This window comes from Aegilops tauschii, chromosome 2 (assembly GCF_002575655.3).
Source record: "Aegilops tauschii subsp. strangulata cultivar AL8/78 chromosome 2, Aet v6.0, whole genome shotgun sequence".
NCBI classification, from domain to species: domain Eukaryota; kingdom Viridiplantae; phylum Streptophyta; class Magnoliopsida; order Poales; family Poaceae; genus Aegilops; species Aegilops tauschii.
Genome location: NC_053036.3, coordinates 275,132,407 through 275,141,720, shown reverse-complemented (window position 1 = coordinate 275,141,720; position 9,314 = coordinate 275,132,407).

Genomic DNA, 9,314 nt, shown 5'->3' with positions numbered 1-9,314 from the left:
GCAACGAATAAAGCATTATATCTCAGGTACGCCTATTAATGTTGAAAGTAATATTATCCAAACTTTGACACCGGAAGAACACATAAAAGAGTCCTTCCGGAACACTCCAGAATCGTGAAAATAAGGAGGTACGTGATACGGTAAGTAAACGGACACCGAAAAATCCGCAAAATATTTTTTATCAGTTTGGGAATACTTTAGAATTTTGGAAATAAAGAAACTCCCAGGAAGCGTCCCCTGGTGGGCACAAGACACCAGGGCGCGCCAAGCGCCTGGCGCGCCCAGGTGGGTTGTGCCCACCTGGGACACCTTCCGTACTCCGTTTTTCTTCCATGTACTTGTCCTCCAAGATAAAAAAAATCTATATATACTTCCTGAATCTGTCGATCACCGTATCGCGGAGAAATCCTATGTTCTCTTTTCTCGCTGTTTCCGGTCAGGTTTATCAAGCCAGACATCATGTCTTCCTGCTCCTCCAACAACATGGAAGAAGATGCTTGGCTGATGAAGATCGAGACGAAGAGGGAGGAGCCTATGGACGCCATGAAGGGAGACAAGGGCAAGGAAGCTACCGTAGATCCATCCCCGGTGGCAACACAAGCACTGTTGGCCGAGGAGGAGGAGGAAGATATCCTTAAACCCTACCTTACTCACTGACGGTGTCCCGGACTAGGGGCTACTCACCACGTCGTCTCCCAACCAGCTGGATCGGGCCGAAGACCCCCGTCGCGGTTCACTCATGGGCAACTTCGGGTGGCCCATGCCGCATACAAGGGAGATCCCACAAGAATTGGCACCCAAGACGAGGACTCTCCAAAACCCTAGGCCTCTTGTGTGTTATATAAACCGAGGCCAGGCTAGTCAGTAGACAATGTCATATTCATTAGAACAATCTCGTGGTAGATACATGTACTCTGTACTACACCCCATATGAATACAATCAAAAGCAGCATGTAGGGTATTATCTCTTCGAGAGAGCCTGAAGCTGGGTAAAATCATGTGTCCATGATCGCTCCAAGACGCTTAGCTTAGGACCCCTACTACGAGATATGCCGGATATAGAACCGACATTGGTGCTTTCAATGAGAGCCTGCTGGGTGATTGACGCGGATCGATGGGATGATCAGGTGATATTTTTTCAATTACATGTGTTCTGTATAGACTATCTTTATTGTAAATATGACTACTGCCTCGGGATACCCTGTTCACATTCAAATCAAGATCATACAAAAAGTGCCCGTCCTCTGATAATACGGTAGATCCGATCTCCGTTGTTGCGGCGTCGACGCGTCGTAGAGGTGTCGGAGAAACGGGCACGGAGGCAACGGAAAAATCCATCAAGCGGCGCCCTAGCCAAGGAGCCACCCTGGACTAGTAGTGCTCACGCGTGGCAACTATGCACATCGGCCGATCAAATCAGCCTGATGGAACGCACGCACCAGGGAGATCCGTTTCCTTTCTTTTTTAATTCATCTCCTGCTTGGCCGCCAGTCCTCTGCTACCTTTTGCTAAAAAGTGCATGGACCTAAAATCTTACTGCTTCACGTAATTGAGTACTAGTATACTAATCCAATTGACTACTAGTTTTGCAGTACAGTGTCCGGGACGTGGTTGGATTCTAGTAATCCAAAATACTACCTCGCGTAGAAATCAAAGAGAATCTTTTCATGGCAGTTCCTACTTGTTTTGTACAGGCCATTGCCTTTTATTTGTTTTGGCAGATCAAAATTGAGAAAATTTCAGCAGTGACAGCTGTGTCCGTCGCCGGGCAGTACTCCGGATCCGAGAAGTGCCAGCGTGCAAACAAGAGCCTGGAGTTTGTGGCCTCGATCTAGGTTAGCGCAATAAAAAACATGTGGCGATCCGACCGGTGGCGTTCCAGCCCAGGAGATCACGCGTGCACCAGCACGCCAGGGCTGACAAAAATTTGGCCATACAGCAACTCGCAGGGAGACTTAATCCTTCCTCTCCTTTTTGTTTATTTAATCAAAGCCTGGAGGCAGCTTACACTTTTGTCTTGTCGTCTGTCTTCCGTGCATTTTTTTCACGTACTAGATTGATTTGACCCTTGCACTAAAAGTAGTATCATACTAGTATCTGCTAACACTTGCGTGAGATGCTAGACCTCCTCCGCCTTGTTTGATTCAGATCTCATGTTGATTACTACATAATCTGATGATTGCCTCACAAGACATCAGGTGCTATTCTTCCGAATAATTACATACAATACAAATTATTTGTGCCACCATGTTTTCTGTTAGATTTGTACTGCTGTATGTATACAGATCACTGCACGGCCTAAGTACGCGTCCGCTGCTTGGCGATACATCGGATCCGGACTCAATCTGGCCCACGCACGATCTAGCCGAAGAGATAGTGCGAAGCAGTGCACCGATCAAAGCTCGGCTCGATGACAGCACTCCACAGGGAGATTTGTTTCTTCCCCTTTTTTAAATTCAATACCTCGCACCGTTGCACGAGGACCAAAATTTTTGCTATCTCGTCGGTCGCCGGCATCATATAGGGGAGATCCAATCGATGTCTCTTTTCCGTGTTATTTAATTAAGATAGTATATGCTTTTTTTAATCATCTCTCTCGTGCACTTCTCACGTGCTACTACTATTGCTAGCTCGGCATGTGTCCGCCTAACAGAAGCAAATCCGTGAACATCCACATGTGTCTCTTCGGATTGCTACAACAAATAAACCAGTTTCCCATCTGCAGTTCGGCGAACGCCGCATTGGGGACTCGGACCGCCCTGCGAATTCAGGCTTTGTCACGCCGACGCCCCGCTTCGACATTGGCTTCGAAGCCAGGCCACATCTCTTCAAAAAATTATTTTGCGTAAATTAATTATGTGAGGTTTTTCTTCTATATTTATATTATTATTTTTTGGACTGCACTATTTTACATGTGTAGGTAATCGACTTCGACTGCGTCACGCAGTCACTTCGGCAAGCCGACGTCGTCGTCCCAATCGACGTAAATTGGCTCGCGTGATCACCTTGTTGGTCGAATTGCCATACCGACATGTTCGGTTGCATCGGGGACTTCGGCATTGCTAAGAGAGCTCTACCTCATCGAGTGTTCGGCACACAGGCCATATTTCTCTTATTACTCATTTGCATAAATAATTTATTATGCTATGATTTTTTTATTACTATTATCCCCGGCTTGCACTACTTTGTGTGTGTGCAGGCAATCTATTTAGGCTAGGCCGCGCTAACACCTCGGAAGTCAATGTCGTCATCCCGCCTGCGTCGGCCAAGTCATGGCGTCGCCTCGACACGCGTCCTTGTGTCGGCTTTTCCGTGCTGCCACTCCACCGGACCGACCATGGCGCTCAGGCCTGTTTCATGTGCACAGGTAAATCGACGCTGACCTGTTTCAACGCGTCGGCTGACGTGGGGGCTCCGGCATCACCCGCCGACCTACTTCATCACCTTGGCCGAACTGGGAGCTTCACCTCTCCATAGTGGTCGTGTTGTGTCGCCACTTCGGAGTGCCGAGCTCTCGGCTCAGCCACCTCGGGACCAGCCTGGTGGCTGGAACCTTGTCCCACATCAAGCTCGGACAGCGTCATCAATGTCGAACACATTAACCAGCTAAGTCGCTTTCATGCTCAAAGTTTTAAAAATTAAAATTTGTGTTCGGTTCGACCATGCTCGCATACGTTGTTGGTTAAAAGAAACTCCCATTACCCATGTTAACTGGGGGCTCTTCAAATTTATATGAGTCGTTTTATATTAAATGTGTTTTCTTCTTGGTCGTTGGAAAGTCTTTTTCTACCACTCCTTTTTCGGCTCGAGTGTATGGTCAATAGCCGGATAGCCTTGCTCTCTCTAAAGTCGCTCGAGTTTAATTCGCTAAACTGGCCTCGGAGAAGCACTCCGCCTTCGGGATAAGGAGGTTGAAGCCGTAGGCTGATCCGCTTGAAGTCTTGAGATCGGATGTGTCATATTAATGCACGACAGAAGCACAAAAACTTTGAGACCAATTTTCAGATTGGCACCAAAAGTTTGATTTAGTTCGGACGTTAATCTTTTCCGTAAGTTTTTGGCTTTTCGAGCTTATGGCGCTTTTTTAGCTATTTGTATGTTTTTCTTTCAGGAAGCGGGACATCCTCATGACCGAGGTGCCCTGCATAATAATTCAACTCGGGAGATCCTTTTCGACCCACAGCTCGGCATCTTTCTCGCCGAACTACACCTCGCCGTTGACAGAACACACGCCACATCGGGACTAGTTCCCGAGCAGTGTAATGCCAAACGCCTTTAAAGCATTGGCAATATTAACGGGGGCTGGACTACAGCCGAACCCACCAAAAACCAAGGCACGCCATAAAGTCCTCGGCAAAAAACATTCTCGGATATTGCTATATATCCATCGGTTTCGAATTGTGTCTTCAGTTAATAGTTGGGTTGCCCGGCTCCTGTGCTTGCCTCCTACGTTCCGCTTTGTTCGGCTAGGTGTGCAAAGGGAGAACCACTACGATTGTGCTTCCAGCTCGAATGGTTAAGCGCCTCAGTGCAGAAAGCCAAAAACTGACTGTCACAATAAGCGCAAACTGGTCTGCGATCCGATGACTATAAGATCGATAGAGGTCACCCCGTGTTAAATGATGGGTCGTTCATAACATTGGCCGAAGTTTTTACGGCTTGACCTTGGCTGTCGCCGAACACTAACCGGGGGCTAGTAACTGGCCTCCCAATTTTAAGCTCCTATGACTAAGTGAAAGTTATAAAGCACGCATATCTGATTGCCTTGTTTCCACTAACACAACCGCCTTCGGGCACCGAGACGTCGGCTAAGGGTTCTTTTGTTATTGCGGAAACACCCAGCGTAGCATCTACAAGGGGGTGGAAGCTGACGATGGGCCACTTTCAACTGATAAACGGTTGCAACAGAGTCAAAATAAACATATCATTGGCGTTTGTATTTAATATACGAGGGCTGCCTTCCGTAATTATGGTTATAAAGCCATAAATATGCATCAATTTGACTTAAGATTTTTGCCAAGCTGGGTTGCCTGGCTCCTGTGCTTACCCCTACGTTACCGATTGTTCGGCTAGGCGGTAAAGGGAGCACCTCTGTGATTGTTACTACCGGGTCATCCGAGTTAGTACCTCAGACTAGGTGAAGCCGAAAGCTAGCGATCTTAAAGGATATAATTGGTCGGCAACGATGGAAGTGAAAATTTAGGTTCGCTAACGACCACATAGTTCGGAAACTTTCCCCAAACTAAATCCTCAATATTTTTCTCCCGCATTGATCAGAGGTGAGGTTGCATGATCATGGTCGGCATGACAATCCAAAGAAAGGAACCGATAGCGGGACTATTTTCTTTGGAAGATGTTTTTTACATTACATAGTAATATAACATTCTCTCCGCATACCTTTGTTTATAAAACCGTATGACCGAATTGCCTTGTTTGTCGTAAATCTTTGCCCTCATAAAGGCTTTATAAAGTGGGACAAACACTCCCCGGCTACTGGCCGAGGAGGTTGAAGCCGATGGTCGGTCAACAAAGTTTTGTACAATGCGGATCCGAGCATTAATGATGTAAAGTACTTGGATACATAGAATCATTACACATAAAAATTGCGAGTAACATCCATTTACTGCAACCCATCTTTTAAACCCCTTGGGGCCTACCTTGGCGAGCTCGGATTTCGACCAGCTCTAAGCTCCTTTAAGAGATCGTATTCTCTTTTTGAGAAGTTTGTGTTAAACACAACAAATTTTTCTGTCAAACGAATATCGATCCTTAATTCGGCCACCCGTGCCCACATTAAGGCTCGGGGGCTACTGGGCTTCGCGCTCTTTATTTATAAATATTAAAGGGGCACATCGATCCCCTGATCTGGCGTTGCCACCCGATCAGTGGCTCGAGGGCTACTGCATTGCCTATTCAATGCAGAAAATTCAAAGTGCTCAGTGTTCGGCATGACCGAACTATGGACAAGCGTGTCTTCGGACAACAATAAGTACCATCTGGGACTTATCCGGCATCAAGCTAATATATCACGACAACTTCTCACGACCCTCTCTCAGGGGCCCGTCCGCCGATCACTATTACCTCTAATATATTACAATGCGTTTCTATTCCTATGTATGCTGCCGAGCTAGGAGTTGATCCTCAGGCCGATTTCGTGAATCGACCTGAGTCTCAGGGGCTACTAGGATCAGCGGTTTCATGTTTTCCTTCACGTGCATCTTGGGTTTTAAACCAACACACGCCTTGAGGGCTACTGGTTATACATAATGACAGCAAATAAATTTACATGCGTCGTAAATAAAATCCGCAAACAATCAGCACATGACCGAGGTGTTGAACCACCTCGAAAGCATTTCGGGATATAGCTCGGATGCAAGTGGCTGGCTCTTCTCTTTCTTATTCTTATTTATATAACTGTCACTTTACCGGGCCGGAAAAGTGACACCGTCACGTCTTAGGGTCGTATGCCTGGAACAAGAAGGGCATAGAGGGCATCTCCGGCATTAATCTCGGTTGAACCCTTTTATCTTTTTCAAAGACCGAGGTAATCTATGACACTTCGGATACAGTACGGCGTTGGAGCTCGGATGCAGTCTGGCATTGGAGCTCGGTTGTAAAAAGACTCTTCGGATACAATCCGGCGTTGGAGCTCGGATATTCCGGCATTGGAGCTCGGAAGTAGTCCGGTGTTGGTGCTCGGCTACAAAAGATACCTCGAATGCAGTCCGGCGCTGAAGCTCGGATGCAAGAGGACACTGCCGCACGAGAAACACCTCGAACCCAAGGTGTGGCATAAAACATAACAAGGCATTGATAAAGGCCGATAACTTAAAGGGGCTCCTCGGATACCCGATCTATAAACTCTTCGGATCCACTACGGAAATCCTCAAGATCGAAGATGAGAAGATTTGTTGAACCAGTTTTCAAGACCGACGACCGAAGATGAAGAGCAGTTCGGAAGAATCGAGGAGCATCCCCAACTTGAAGACCGGTTCAGGGGGCTACTGAGGGTGTCCTGGACTAAGGGGTACTCACCACGTCATCTCCCGACCAGCTAGATCAGGCCGAGGACCCCTGTGGCAGTTCACTCATGGGCCACTTCGGGTGGCCCATGCCACATACAAGGGAGATCCCACAAGACTTGGCGCCCAAGACGAGGACTCTCCAAAACCCTAGGACTCTGGTGTGTTATATAAACCTAGGCCAGGCTAGTCAGTAGACAATGTCATATTCATTAGAACAATCTCGTGGTAGATACATGTACTCTGTACTACACCCCATATGAATACAATCAAAAGCAACATGTAAGGTATTATCTCTTCGAGAGAGCCCGAAGCTGGTAAAATCTCGTGTCTATGTTACCATCGCTCCAAGACACTTAGCTTAGGACCCCTACTACGAGATATGCCGGATATAGAACCGACACTCACCTTACTCCTGCTGAGATTGAAGCTTTTCGCGTCATTGAAATAGTTCGCATACAAAATAAGTATCTCACTCGTGAAATTATTCTGCATCAAGAGCATATCACCTATCTCCGGAGCGTCATCCGTCGGTTGGAGAATCTCTTGATCCTTAAGGATAGGATTGCTTCATCACCACCACCATCTTCATCACCACCAAAGGAGAACTGAGTATCGGGTATGGGCACTCCCCTTGGCTTCCGCCAAGCTTGGGGAGGTGCCCCGGTATCGTATCACCCCACTATCTTTTTACTTTTACTTATCTTAGTTTGATCTTTTTGCTTTAGATGAAATAAAGTTTAGTTCGATTCTTTCTTCTTCGAAAGTTTGCTTAGTGATCTATCATTGTAATCGTGTGCAAGTTATATAATAAAGTTTAGTCTGCATTTTTGCTTTCTTTACTTTCATATTGCAAATAAAAAAATAAATAAGAAAGAAAGAAAAAGAGAAGAGAAATAAATGAAGGAAAGGAAATAAATCAATAAGATCATATACTAATCCTATGGTAGGTGATAGCACCACATAAGGAAAAGTATAAGTAGGAAATTTTATTAGAGATTGACAAACATAGCATTAGTCAATGATGCAACTCATGAAATAATTAATAAGGGAAGAGAAGATTCACATATAAATATACTATCCTAGAAATCTTTTGTGATTGTGAGCCCTCATCAAAATATTATATGCCAAAATTGTAGACATTGGACAAGGAAGACAACTTAATGGTTTATGTTTGTTTATGTTCACATAGAAGTCATATTGTCATAGATCCTTCAACATGTGGTGCTTGCCCCTATCTTTGCTAGCCAAAAATTCCGCACTAAGTAGAGATAATATTTGTGCATCCAAAAACCCTTAACCCCAAATCTTTTTCAAGTATCCACCATACCTACCTAGGGATTGAGCAAGATCCCTCAAGTAAGTTGTCATCGGTGCAAAAAGGGCAATAAGATTGCCTCTAAAAGTGTGAGATCATTTAGTGTAAGAGAAAATTGAGAATTGTGCGAACTTGGATGGCAAAGAATAAAAGCGACAGACTGCATAATAAAGGTTGTCATCTTAAGGGGCAATACAATGTGACGTTCTCTTGCACTAAGGGATTGAGCATACAAACAAATAAGTGCATGGCAACCTGTGCTTCCCTCTGTGAAGGGCCTATCTTTTAGTTTTATGTATTTACTTTTATGCAAAGAGTCAAAGTTTTCCTTCTATTCCTTTTTATTTTTCTCCTTTGGCAAGCATCATGTGGTGAGGAAAGATCTAGGCACATATGTCCAGTTGAATATAGATAGCATGAGTTATTATTGTTGACATCACCCTTGAGGTGAGTATGTTGGGAGGCGAAACTATGAGCCCCTATCTTTCTATGTTTCTGGTTGAAACGTTTTGCTCATGGGTATGAGGTGAGTGTTAGCAATCATAGAAGACTATATGATGGTTGAGTATGTGGACTTGCCTAAAGGCTCCGACACGTGACTCTTCCTGAAAAGATGATGAATTGTAGTTGCGAAGTTGACTGAGAACATAGTTTGTTGGTTTCTAATAGAGTTTTTTGCTTTATAGTTCGATTGTGTGATGAACTATTACTTATTCATGAGAAGTATATGATGAAAGTTTTATGATAAAAGTCCTATGTTTAATTTTGTTGCTGTTATAATAATCAACATGATGCTAATATGTTCGTATTTAGTTTTTATCGACACCTCTCTCTCAAAGCATGTGGACATGTTTTTCAATTTGGGTTTTCGCTTGAGGACAAGCGAGGTCTAAGCTTGGGGGAGTTGATACGTCCATTTTGCATCATGTTTTCTTACTGTTATTTATGATGTTTTTATACATAATAATGCTTTT